Source organism: Leucopleurus acutus (genome assembly GCF_964270905.1).
Source record: "Leucopleurus acutus genome assembly, chromosome: 3".
NCBI classification, from domain to species: Eukaryota; Metazoa; Chordata; class Mammalia; order Artiodactyla; family Delphinidae; genus Leucopleurus; species Leucopleurus acutus.
Window position 1 is genome coordinate 15,363,959 of NC_139145.1, and position 15,020 is coordinate 15,378,978.

Below are 15,020 nucleotides of genomic sequence, written 5' to 3' on the forward strand. Positions count from 1 at the left end.
TGCTTCGGCATAATGGGGAATATGGTAAGATCAGTAAATTTCATGTGCATGGGCCCATTGCTACACTTCTTTTTCTGTGAAGTGAGTTCCTTGAACAGAAGAAATGTTATGTAGAATACCGTAATGGTGGATAAGGCATTCCGTAAGCCCATTGATGGTAGCTGTGGCAAAAGCATAGCATTAAGGGAAGGCAAATCTGTTTCTAAAGTAAGTGTCTATTCCAGTAAGAACAAAACGCTGCCCCTTCCCTGACGGAAGTGGTAAAATCCACAAAGTTACTGGCTAATCACCCTAGAGAATGATGTTATATCAAGGACGTAGTGTTAGTCCCTGCTGCTGACAGATTAGGCACTCAGTAGTGGCTCTAATCACGTCAACCTTGACGAATGAAAGTCCATGTTGCTGAGCCCATTGGGCGATGACAAAAGTGGCTGGTGAAAGAGGTTGACTGACATCCACATAACTGGTCATGGTATCCACTTGATTATTAAAATCCTTCTCCGCTGAGATCACTCTTTGGTGATCATTCACATGGGACACAAATATCCTCATGTTTTTCATCCATTCAGAGAGGTCTATCTACATACCTCTTCCCCAGACTTCCTTGTCACCAATTTTCCAATCATGTTCCTTCCAAGTCCCTGACCATCCAGCCAACTCTTTGGCCACAGCCCATGATCAGCATATAATAATACAACTGGCAATTTTTCCTTCTAAGCAAAGTGAAAAACCAGGTGCACTGCCCAAATTTCTGCTCACTGGAAGGATTTCTCTTCACCAATGTCCTACAGGGATGTCTCAGAGAGGGGCTAAAATGCTGTAGCTGTCTACTTCTGCGTGATGCCTGAATATTGTGAGGAATCATCTGTAAATCAGGCTCAAGTCTTCTCTTTCTCTGTCAAGGGATGGCAGGGAACTCCCCATGAGGCCATACTTACAGGCTGGGAAAGAGAAGGCAGTGTACCAGGAGTAGGGACCATGGGTATTTGGGCCACCTCTTCATGTAAATTTCTGGTGACTTCAGGGCCTTCCCAGGGCTAATATCATATATACCACTTCTGTCTGATGATAGAGTGCTGCCGTATACACCCAACTTTATGGTATAGTGGGTCAGATAACACCCAGTTCACGATGGGCAGCTCGCATTGTATGGTAACATGGCTTTCCATGGTTAAGCATTCTGTCTACTAAGGACCAATCGAAAGCCAAAAGCTGCTTCTCAAAAGGAGAGTAGTTATCCACAGAGGATGGCAGGGCTTTGCTCCATTTTGGGTTTATGCTCTGATTCACATATAGAGGTCTGCCAAAGAACCCAAACTGTATCACTATCTGCCATTGACACCAGTACCTTTGGATCTGCTGGATCACATAACCTAAGCAGCAGAACAGGTTGCATGGCAGGCTGTATCTGTTGCAGACTGTTCTCTTATTCTGGGCTCCATGCAAAACTAGCAGCTTTGGGTCACTTGGTAAAGGGACCAGAGTAACACACCCAAATGAGGACTATGTTGATTCTAAAATCCAAAGAGGTTCACTAGAGGGGAATTCTCTGTCGGTCCAGTGGTGAGGACTCAGTGCTTTCACTGCCATGGTCCTGGGTTGAATCCCTGGTTGGGGAACTAAGATTCTGCAAGCTGCATGGCATGGCCAAGAAAAAATAGAGGTTCACTAGGGGTTGTGCCTCTTCCTTGGTAATAGGAGAGGCCAGATGCAACAACTTATCCTTCACATAGAAGGGATATCTCGACTTGCCCCACACCCCTGGACCTCTAGAAATTTCACTGAGGTGGAAGTCCCCGGGATTTTTGTTGGATTTATTTCTCACCCTCTGAAACAAAAATGTATTACTAATAAGCCTAGAGCGGTTGCTACTTCTTGCTCATTAGGTTCAATCATAACAGTGTCATCAATGTAATGGAGTAGTGTGATGTCTTATGGAAGGAAAGGCAAGCCTACAAACTAAATTATGACATAGGGCTGGAGAGTTGATATAACTCTAAAATAGAACAGTGAAAATGTACTGCTGACCTTGCCAGCTGAAATCAAACGGCTTCTGGTGGTCTTTACTAACAGAGATGGAGAAAAAGATTATTTGCCAGATCAGTAGCTGCATACAAGGTACCAGGGGTTTGTTAATTTGCTCAAGCAATGAAACCACATCTGGTACAGCAGTTGCAAGTACAGTCACTAACCAGTTAAGCGTACAATAATCTACTGTCATTATCCAAGATCCATCTATCTTCTGCACAGGATAAATAGGCGAGTCGAATCGTGGAGGTGTGGTGGAAATCACCATCCTTGCAACTTTCAAATCTTTGATGGTGGTACCATTCTCTGCAATCCCTTCAGGGGTGCAGTAGTGCTTTTGGTTTACTATTTTTCTAGGTAGAAGCAGTTCTAGTGCTTCCACTTGGTCTTTCCCACCATAATAGCTCTTACTCCAGAGATCAGGGAAACAAAGTGGAGATTCTGCCAGTTGCTGAGTATGTCTATTCCAATTATGCATTCCAGAACTTGGAAAATAACCACAGAATGGGGTTAGGGACCCATCGAGCCTACTGTGAGATAGATCTGAGCTAAAACTCCATTGACCACTTGCCTTCCATAGCCCCTATTCTAATTGCTGGACCACAGTGACATTTTGGATCTCCTGGAATCGGTGTGAGTTCAGAGTAAGTGTCTGGTAGTTCCCAAAAGGTCTGATTATTTCCTTTTTCCCAGTCACCCTTGTAAAAGGCTGTATGTCTCTCTGGGGAAGGCTGGGAGGAAGATTAACAGTATAAATTTTTGGCAGTATATCATGGTTCTTCCTCAAGGAAACCTGGCCTCTCTTTCCTTCAAGGAATTCTGGACCTGTAAACAGGATCAAGTCTGAGAATTGATTGAGGGGTCATGACTCTATGTTCTTATGATTCAAGTTAGATTTTTGTTTACTTGACCTCAAAATATACTTATACAGATAAAGTAAAAATTTTGTTGACTGCCTATCTATTTCACTTCTTGGAACACCATGGTCAACTAGCCAATACCACAGGCCTCTGAAAGTCAAGCTATTCTAATTTCCGCTTTAAATCTGCTATTCATTATGGTAACCACAGCCACCTTGCAGCCACACGGCCCCTGCCACCTCCTGATCCAATTATACCCATTACATTTAGTTTTCCCAGTTCACTGGCAACAGTTCTCACTAAGTTCCCAGTCTACAGAGAAGAGTGGTAACAGAGCTCTTCAAGATGCTGGGGCAACCCTCACAAATTTATTTCTCACAGTCATGGTGAAAAGTATGTCCTCTGAACTCTCCCAGGGTCGATGATAGGTCTTAGATGACAAATCCATTCTAACATTCCAAGCACCATAAGCCTTTGATTACTCTCTCTGCAGTGTACCAAGGCAGGTCTAATGTTTCAAGTTCACTCACTGTGGGCTACCTCTCAGTCCATGGTTCAGTCAACCAACCAAACTTTTGCAGCCCATTCTAACTCCCTAAGCTGCAACATTAATTCATAATCTCTGCTTAGTGGGCCCATTTCAGTAAATTTGACCTGATCCAAATTTATGTTTCTTCCACCATTATCCCATACTCTTTATATCCATTACCACACACATTCCCCAGATTTCAGTCTCTATAAATTGGAAAAATCAAGTACTTATTTTAGAGTGTAGCACACCTCCTCATGGATTACACTTCATACTTCACCTTTAGGGGTCTAAAGGGGCTAGGACTCCAGTCCAGTTAGAGGTCTAGAAATAAAGAGTGGTAAGTGGTAAGTGGGGTGGGTCCTAAGGAGAATCAGCAGTGTCTTGCAATGCAAGTCCCTCAGGGAGGCGATTATAGTTTCCTCAGGCAATGCAAGATCAATCTCAGATCGGATTGGAAGACTGCTTCCACTGGTGAAGAAGAGTCATCAGAATTTAGGGGTTCATAATTTTAAAATGGGCAAAGGACCTGAATAGATATCTCCTCAAAGAAGATAAATGAAAGACCAACGGGTACATGAAAAGAAGCTCAACAACACTAGTCATTAGGGAAACTCAAATTAAAACCACAATGAGATATCTCTTCATGCCTGCTAGAATGGCCATCATCAAAAAGACAAGTATAACAAATGTTGGCATGGATGTGAACAAAAGGGATCTTTGTGCATTATTGGTGGGATTGTAAAGTGGTACAGCCACTATGGAAAATAGTATGGAGGATCCTCAAAAAATTAAAAATAGAACTACCATATGATCCAGCAATTCCACATCTGGGAATATATCCAAAAGAAATGAAAACATTATCCAAAAGAAATTAAAACACTAACTCAAAAATATATCTGCACCCCCACATTCATAGCAGCATAGTAAAGACATGGAAGCAGCCTAAGTGTCAATAATGGATGAATGGGGAGAGGAATCAAGATGGCAGAATAGGAGGACCCAGAATTCATCACTTCTCACAAGTACATCAAGAACACATCTACAAATGGAACAATTCTCATATTGCACCTGTTGAACCTTAGCGGAAGACTTCAGACACCTAAAAGGACAAGAAAAATCCCCTCACAACTGGATAGGATGAAAGAAAGAAGAAAAAAAGAAAAGAGGAGTTAAAAAAGGGACCAGCAACCTGGCAGGAAGCTGAAAGTGAGTGGTGAGTCCTCACCACACTCAGAAAAACTCCCTCATGATGGTGAAATCAGCTGGGACAGAAAAGGACCTTCGGGAGACCAAAGGAGAATGCAGCAGATGATCTGTGGAAGGCAGGACAAAGTAAGAACTGCAAACATATGGTCTACACCACAGCTCTGCACATTCCAGCCTGAGTCGTGGGTTGCCTGTTGTGAAGGGGGGCTGGGTGCTGGAAAGTGGGGTTTGGAGCATGGACCCAGGGAGGACACAGCTGTTAACTGTGAAAAGACAGCCTGAAGGGACAGGAGTAACGAACTCCACAACCAGGAAAGTTTTCGGAAAAAGTTCAGAGCACCACAGAAGCAAGGTGTCATTGTTGAGTAGCGTGCAAGGGGCGGGGCTACAGTTACAACCCCTTTTCCCACCCGCCAGCTTCTTCACCCTCTGCAGGCACTGGGAGGGGTTTCCATATGAGGGGGCCATACAGCCCTTGGGCTGGGGTCTCCTCCAACCACATGGGCTCTGGGGGCCTGAGGGCCACCCATCCCAAAGCCTCTTTAAGAATCATCCCTGGGCACCTCTGCCTGGGACGGGAGTCCTCCAATGCTGGTGGGGGCTGAGTGCTAAAGCATGCAGTTAGGAGAATGGAGCCGGGGAGAGGAGTGCTGTTAGCTGCACGGTTACAGCAGAGGGGCCTGGAGTGAGGTCATGCATGGCCAGGAATGCCCCTAGAGGAAGCACGGTCTGCCTGGAAAGTGAGGTGCCATTGTTGAGTGGAGCACGGGGGGTGGGGATGCCATCACCCTCACATGCCAGCTCCTGCTTCTGCAGGCACTGGGAAGGACTCCCAACAGAGCGAGTGTGCCACAGTCTATTGCAAGTGCTTACTGGTCCAGGCTGCCACAGGCAACTCACACACACCCTAACTGTAGCTGCCCCCCACTTGTGGCCGCCGTACCTCTCCCTGGCCTGAGTGAGTAAGTGTGTACCTATCAGCCGATGTTTTTTCTCCCTCTTGCATGGGCAAGCAACAGACACCTGAGGGTGGTGCACACGCAGAGGTGGGGCTAAGATGCAAGGGCAGTGTGACTAAGGAAGAGGAATGGAAATATTTCCGTGCAGCTGCACGAGCAGCAAATTAAATCCCTGAGATCAGCTTGGTAAATCCTGCATCTGTGAAATACCAGAATAGACAATGAATGTTCCCACAATTGAGACCGGTCTAGCCTTTGCAGCAGTGGAATTTAGGGGCAAGTACACGTGGGAGTCAGGTCAGGTCAGAGTCTGAGCTGGTCCCACAGTGCCCACAGTAAGGCCAGAGACCACCCTAAAGGTATTGGAAAGCCTCCTGGTGAGGCAGGGATTGGCTCTAGCTCACTGTGGGAAAAAGGACACTGACCAAAGAGGCCCAGAAAAATATTCTTATTACTATTATTTTTTTGTTTGTCTCATTTTGTTCAGTTGCTGGCGTTGTTGCTTTTAATATTTTTTATATTTATTTTTTATATATTTATTATTTTTAATATATATTTTTTATTTTTCTATTTTTACTTTATTTTTCGTTGTTTTGTGTTTTTTTGTTTTATTTTTTCTTCTTTTAATGGTTTTTATGTGTATATTTTATGCGTTCTTTGCTTGTTTTTGTTTGCATTCTGTTTTTGTGTTATTTTTCATTTTTTGTTTTGTTAGTTTAGTCCATATTGACCATTCTTATTTTTTAATTCTTTTGTTTGTTTGTTTGTTCTCATTTTTTTTCTCTGTGTGTGTGTTGTTGCTGCTGTTTGTTTGCTTTGGTTTTTGCTATTTGTCTTCGGTTTTGTTTCTCTGTTTGTTTTCTTTTCAGTTCTTTTTTCTTTTCTTTTTTTCTTCTTCTTTTCTTTTCTTTCATTTTTCTCTGGCCACAATGTGCAGCTTTCAGGCTCTTGGTTCCCCAGGCAGGGGTCAGGCCTAGGCCTCCAGTGTGGAAGCACCAAGTCCAGGAGGCTAGAACGTCAGAAAATTCCCAGGCCCAGGGAACATTAATCAGTGTGTGTGCTCCCGGAGGTCTCCATATCAACACCAAGGCCTGGCTCCACCCAACTGCCTGAAGGTTTCTGTGCTGGATACCTCACACCAAACAACTAGCAAGACAGGAACACAGAACCTCCCATCAGCAGACAGGCTGCCTAGAGTTGTACTAAACTCACAGACACCCCAAAACACATCACCTGATGTGGCCCTGACAATCAGAGGAAAATGACTCAGCTCTAACCACCAGAGTGCAGACACCAGTCCCTGACACCAGCAAGCCTACACAAGCCCCTGGACCAACCTCATTCACCAAGGGGCAGATAACAGAAGCAAGAGGAACCACAACCCTGCAACCTGTGGAAAGGAGACTGTAAACACAGTAGGTTACAAAAAATGAAATGACAGAGAAAGATGTTGCAGATGAAACAGCAAGGTAAAATCACACGAGATGAAGAGGAAATAGGCAATCTACCTGAAAAAGAATTCAGAGTAATGATAGTAAACATGATCCAAGGTCTCAGAAATCGAATAGAGGCACAGATTGGGAAGATACAAGAAATGTTTAACAAAGATCTAGAAGAACTAAAGAACAAACAAACAGAGATGAACAACACAATAACTGAAATGAAAAACACACTAGAAGGAATCAATAGCAGAATAACTGAGGCAGAAGAACGAATAAGTGAGCTGGAAGACAGAATGGTGGAAATAATTGCCAAGGAGCAGAATAAGGAAAAAAGAATGAAAAGAAATGAGGACAGTCTCAGAGACCACTGGGACAACATAAAACGCACCAACATTTGAATTATAGGGGTCCCAGAAGAAGAAGAGAAAGAGAAAGGGCCTGAGAAAATATTTGAAGAGATTAGAGTTGAAAACTTCCCTAACAAGGGGAAATAGCCACCCAAGTCCAGGAAGTGCAGAGAGTCCCATACAGGATAAAGCCAAGGAGAAACACACCAAGACACATGTTAATCAAACTCACAAAAAGTAAATACAAAGAAAAAATATTAAAAGCAGCAAGAGAAAAGGAACAAATAACCTACAAAGGAATCCCCAAAAGGTTATCAGCTGATGTTTCAGCAGAAATTCTGCAGGCCAGAAAGGAGTGGCAGGACATACTTAAAGTGATGAAAGGGGAAAACCTACAACCAAGATTACTCAACCCAGCAAGATCTCAGATTTGATGGAGAAATCAAAAACTTTATAGGAAAGCAAAAGCTAAGAGAATTCAGCACCACAAAACCAGCTTTACAACAAATGCTAAACAAACTTCTCTAGGCAGGAAACACAAGAGAAGAAAAAGACCTAAGAAAACAAACGCAAAGCAATTAAGAAAATGGTAATAGGAACATACATATCAATAATAACCTTGAATGTAAATGGATTAAGTGCTCCAACAAAAAGACACAAACTAGCTGAATGGATACAAAAACAAGACCCATACATATGCTGTCTACAAGAGATGCATTTCAGACCTAGGGACACATAGAAACTGAAAGTGTAGGGATGGAAAAAGATATTCCATGCAATTGGGAATCAAAAGAAAGCCAGTATAGCAGTGCTCATATCAGACAAGGTAGACTTTAAAATAAAGACCCCTGATTTACAGGACATTCTATCCGAAAGCAGCAGAATACTGCTTTCTTCTCAAGTGCACACAGAATATTCTCCAGGATAGACCACATCTTGGGTCACAAATCAAGCCTTGGAAAATTTAAGAAAATTGAAATCATATCAAGTATCTTTTTGACCACAACACTATGAGACTATATATCAATTACAGGGAAAAAAAAACTGTAAAAAACACAAATACATGGAGGCTAAACAGTGTGCCACTAAATAACCAAGATATCACTGAAGAAATCAAAGAGGAAATTTTAAAAATACATAGAAACAAATGACAATGAAAACTTGACAACCCAAAACCTATGGGATGCAGCAAAACAGTTCTAAGAGGGACGTTTATAGCAATATAATCCTACCTCAAGAAACAAGAAAAATCTCAAATAAACAACCTAAACTTCCACCTAAAGCAACTAGGGAAAGAAAAACAAACAAAACCCAAAATTAGCAGAAGGGAGGAAATCATAAAGATCACAGCAGAAATAAATGAAATGGAAACAAAGAAAACAATAGCAAAGATCAATAAAACTAAAAGCTGGTTCTCTGAGAAAATAAACAAAACTGATAAACCTTTAGAAACAATCATCAAGAGAAAAAGGGAGAGGAGTCAAATTAATAAAATTAGAAGTGAAAAAGGAAAAGTTATGACTGAAACTGCAGAAACACAAAGGATCATAAGAGACTACTACAAGCAACTATATGCCAATAAAATGGACAACATGGAAGAAATGGACAAATTATCAAAAAAGTACAACCTCCCAAGACTGAACCAGGAAAAAATATAAAATATGAACAGACCAATCACAAGTAATGAAACGGAAATTGTGATTAAAAATCTTCCAACAAACAAAAGTCCAGGACCAGATGGTTTCACAGGCGAATTCTAACAAACATTTAGAGAAGAGCTAACACCTATCATTCTCAAACTCTTCCAAAAACTTGCAGAGAGTGGAACACTGCCAAACTTATTCTACAAGGCCATGAACACTGTGATACCAAAACCAAAGACACCACCCACAAAAAGAGAAAATTACAGGACAATAACACTGATGAACATAGACACAAAAATCCTCAACAAAATACTAGCAAACAGAATCCAACAACACATTAAAAGGATCATACACCATTATCAAGTGGGATTTGTCCCAGGAATGCAAGGATTCTTCAAGATATGCAAATCAATCAATGTAATACACCATCTCAACAAACTGAAAAATAAAACCCATATGATCATCTCAATAGATGCATAAAAACTTTTGCCAAAATTCAACACCGATTTATGATTAAAAACTCTCCAGAAAATGGGCAGAGAGGGAACCTACTTCAACATAATATAGGCCATATATGACAAACCCACAGCAAACTATTCTCAATGGTGAAAAACTGAAAGCATTTCTTCTAAGATCAGAAACAAGACAAGGATGTCTGCTCTTGCTGCTATTAAACAACATAGTTTTGGGAGTCGTAGCCATGGCAATCAGAGATGAAAAAGAAATGAAAGGAATCCAAATTGGCAAGGAAGAAGTAAAAGTGTCACTGTTTGCAGATGACATGATACTGTACATAGAATATCGTAAAGACACTACCAGAAAACTACTAGAGCTAATCAATGAATTTAGTAAAGTTGCAGGATACAAAATTAATACACAGAAATCTCTTGCATTCCTATACAATAACAATGAAAGACCAGAAAGAAAAATTAAGGAAACAATCCCATTTACCATTGCAACACAAAGAATAAAATACCTAGGAATAAACCTACCTAAGGAGGCAAAAGAACTGTATACAGAAAACTATAAGATACTGATGAAAGAAATCAAAGAGGACACAAACAGATGTAGAGTTATACCATGCTCTTGGATTGGAAGAACTGATATTGTGAAAATGACTATACTACCCAAAGCAATCTACACATTCAATGCAATCCCTATCAAATTACCAATGACATTTTTCACAGAACTAGAATAAAAAATTTTTAAAACTTATATGGAAACACAAAAGACCCTGAACAGCCAAAGCAATCTTGAGAAAGAAAAACAGAGCTGGAGGAATCAGGCACCCCATCTTCAAACTATATTACAAAGCTACAGTAATCAAGATTGTATGGTACTGGCACAAAAACAGAAATATAGATCAATGGTTACAGGATATAAAGCCCAGAGATAAACCCACACACATATTGTCACCTAATTTGTGACAAAGTAGGCAAGAACATATACAATGGAGAAAAGACAGACTCTTCAATAAGTGGTGCTGGGGAAACTGGACAGCTACATGTAAAAGAATGAAATTAGAACATTACCTAACACCATACACAAAAATAAACTCAAAATGGATTAAAGACCCAAAACTACAATGAGGTATCACCTCACACTGGCCATCACCAAAAATCTACAAACAATAAAGGCTGGAGAGGCTGTGGAGAAAAGAGAACACTCTTGCACTGTTGAGGGGAATGTAAATTGATACAGTCACTATGGAGAACAGTATGGAGGTTCCTTAAAAAACTAAAAATAGAACTACCATATGACCCAGCAATCCCACTACTGGTTATATACCCTGAGAAAACCATAATTCAAAAGGACACATGTACCCCAGTGTTCATTGCAGCACTATTTACAGTAGCCAGGACAAGGAAACAACCTAATGTCCAATGACAGATGAATGGATAAAGAAGATGTTGTACATATATACAATGAAATATTACTCAGCCTTAAAAAGGAGTGAAATTGGGTCATTTGTAAGAGATGTGGATGGACCTTCACTCTGTCATACAGAGTGAAGCCACAAAGAGAAAAACAAGTATCTCATATTTAAGCATATATGTGGACTCTAGAAAAATTGTACAGATGAAACTATTTGCAGGGCAGGAATAGAGATGTAGATGTAGAGAACAGACATGTGGACACAGGGGGGTAATGGGAGCATGGGATAAATTGGGAGATTAGGATTGACATATATACACTACCATGCATAAAATAGGTAGACAGTGGGAACATGCTATAATCACTGGAAGCTCAGCTCGGTGCTCTGTGACAACCTAGATGGGTGGGATAGGGGGGTGGGAGAGAGGTCCAAGAAGGAGGGGATATACATACACATATAGCTGATTCACTTCATTGTACAGCAGAAACTAACTCAACATTGTAAAGAAATTATACTCCAATAAAGAAAAAATTCACAAGAGGGGTTCAATAGTAAATTTGAACTGGCCAAAGTTGAAAGCAAATTGAAGATAGATCAATAGAGATTATGCAATCTGCATATCAGAGACAATTTTAAAATAAAGAAAAATGAAGGCTGTAGCAGAGAAATGTGCGTCATCATTAAGCATACAGGCATGCACATAATGGGAGCAGCTAGAGAAGAGAAAAGAAAGGACGAAGCAGAAAAAATATTCAAAGCAATAATGGCTGAAAACTTCTGAATTTATTTATTTATTGGTTGGTTGGTTGGTTGGTTGGTTGGTCACGTGGCATGTGGGATCCTAGTTCCCAAACCAGGGAATCGAAGCCATGCCCCCTGCAATGGAAGCACAGAGTCTTAACAACTAGACCTCCAGGGAAGTCCCAGAATTTCCTGAATTTATTTTTGAAAATGTATCTACACATACAGGAAGCTAATAAACTCTAAGTAGGATAAACACAGAGAGATCCATAAACAGACATATAGTAGTAAAAAATTAAATTAAAAATTAAATTTTAAAAAAAGCTGAAAAACTATGATAAAGAAAAAATCTTGAAAGTAGCAAGAGAAAAGCTGCTTGTCACTTACAAGGGAACCCCAATAAGATTACCAGCTGACTTCTCATCAGAAGCAATAGAAGCCTGAAGGCAGTGAGATAACATATTTGAATGCTCAAAGAAAAAAAACACAACTGTCAACTATGAATTTTATATTCAATAAAGCTATTTTTCAAAAATGAAGGCAAGGGCTTCCCTGGTGGCGCAGTGGTTGAGAGTCAGCCTGCCAATGCAGGGGACACTGGTTCGTGCCCCGGTCCGGGAGGATCCCACATGCCGCGGAGCAGCTGGGCCTGTGAGCCATGGCCGCTGAGCCTGCGTGTCCGGAGCCTGTGCTCCGCAACGGGAGAGGCCACAACAGTGAGAGGCCCGTGTACCGCAAAAAAAAAAAAAAAAAAATGAAGGCAAAATAAAGACATCCCCAGATAAACAAAAACAGAAGGAATTTGTTGCTAGCAGACCAGCCTTACAAGAAATACTGAAATATCTTCAGGATGGAAGTGAATGATGCCAGACAGTTAATGAAATCCATCCAAAAAAAACCAAAAAAACAAACGACAGTGGTAAGTGTAATTATGTAATTATTAAAGTATAAAGGCATATTTATTTTCCTTTCTTTCTCTGAAGTAATTTAAAAAGCAATGGTATAAAACAATATGTAGGACTTCCCTGGTGGCTCAATTGATAAGAATCCGCCTGCCAATGCAGGGAACATAGGTTCGAGCCCTGGTCTGGGAATATCCCACATGCCGCAGAACAACTAAGCCCATGCACCACAACTACTGAGCCTGCGCTCAAGAGCCCACATGCCACAACTACTGAAGCCCAAGCACCTAGAGCCCGTGCTCCACAACAAGAGAAGTCACTGCAATGAGTAGTCCATGCACAACAGAGTAGCCCCTGCTCAACACAACTAGAGAAAGCCTGTGAAGCAACGAAGACCCAACGCAGCCAAAAATAAATAAATAAATAAATTAATTAATTAATTAATTAAACTTCCTTTCTAAAAAAAGATAAAAGCAAAACCAATATGTATATAATGTATTATTGTGCCTATAACATATCTAAATGTAATAAGATGGCTATTCAAATCTACAAGAACAAATCAAGAGAAACAAATGATAAAACATAAATATGTACTTGTTCTCATTTCTTCCCTTTTTTAAAGGATATGAAGTTATACAAAGTAAAAATTATATAAATGTATTTTTATGTTTCTAACACTTGTCAATATGATACATATAACAGTAGTTCCTAAAAATGAGGGTCAAACACAATAGAACTACATAGGAGTAATGTTTTTTGTGTTTTTTTAAACATTTATTGGAGTATAATTGCTTTACAATGGTGTGTTAGTTTCTGCTTTATAACAAAGTGAATCAGTTATACATATACATATATCCCCATATCCACTCCCTCTTGTGTCTCCCTCCCACCCTCCCTATCCCACCCCTCTAGGTGGTCACAAAGCACTAAGCTGATCTCCCTGTGCTATGCAGCTGCTTCCCACTAGCTAGCTATTTTACATTTGTTAGTATATATAAGTCCATGCCACTCTCTCACTTCATCCCATCTTACCCTTCCCCCTCCCCGTGTCTGCAAGTCCATTCTCTACATCTGCGTCTTTATTCCTGTCCTGCCCCTAGGTTCTTCAGAGCCACTTTAAAAATTTTTTTTTAGATTCCATATATATGTGTTAGCATACGGTATTTGTTTTTCCATAGGAGTAATGTTTTTATGATCAATAGAAGTTAGCACAAATACAAAGCTGATTCTGATAAATTAAGATGTACATAAGAAGCCTTATAACAACAACTTAGGAAATAATTCAGAAAAATATGTAGTGAAAAATTCATTAAATAAAATACTACATTGGAAAATATTCACTTAATGCAAAATAAAGTAGTAAAAAAGAATAGAAGAACAAAGAAGATATGAGACATATGGAGAACAAAAAGTAAAATGGCAGATATAAATTCAACTATATCAATAATAAAATTAAATGATTGGATTGAATAATACAATCAAAAGGCAGAGATCATCAGCCTCAATTTAAAAAACAGATCCAGCAATATGCTGTCTAGAAGAGACATACTTTAAATTCAAAAATACAAAAAGACTGAAAGTAAAAGGATGGAAAATGATATATCATGCAAACAGAAATCAAAAGAAAGCTGAAGTGGCTAAACTAACAAGAGACAAAGTAGGTTTTAAGGCAAGATGTATTACCATGGATACAGAGGAACATTTTATAGTGATAAAAGGGTCAATCCATCAGAAAGATATAAAAATTATTAACACGTATGCACCTAACAACAGAGCACCAAAAACATGGCAGAAATGAAGTAAAAATAGATGATTCAACAATAATAGTTGGAAACTTCTACTTGAACCCCACTTTCAATAATGGATAGAAAAACTAGACAGATCAACAAGGAAATAAAAGACTTAAACAGCATTATAAACCAACTAGACCTAATAGGCTTCTATAGAACACTCCACCACCAACAGCAGAATATATATTCTGCTCTAGTGCACTGGAACATTTTCTAGGATAGACCATATGCCAGACCATAAAACAAACCTCAATAAATTTAAAGAACTAAAAATAATACAAGGTGTGTTCTCTGACCACAATGAAATGAAATTAGAAATCAATAACAGAAAGAAATTTGGGATAATCACTAATACATGGAAATTAAACAACAAACTCCTAAATAATCAATGGATCAAAGAAGAATCAAAAGAGAAATTAGAAAATAGTTAAGATAAATGCAAATGAACACACAACATACCAAATATATGGGATTCAGCAAATGTGGTGCTTTCCCCAAATGTCCTCATAAATTCTAATTTTTCCCATATTTTTCCTGGATGTCTTCCACAATGACAGTGGAGATGTTAAATTTCCCTCTAACCACTTAGAGCACTACCTAGCAGGAAAATAATACCAACAAAAAATCAACAGTTTGGAGCCTCCTTGCAGAATGTTTATGACAGGGTTCTCTGCAGATATTTGACCCTCAGGTT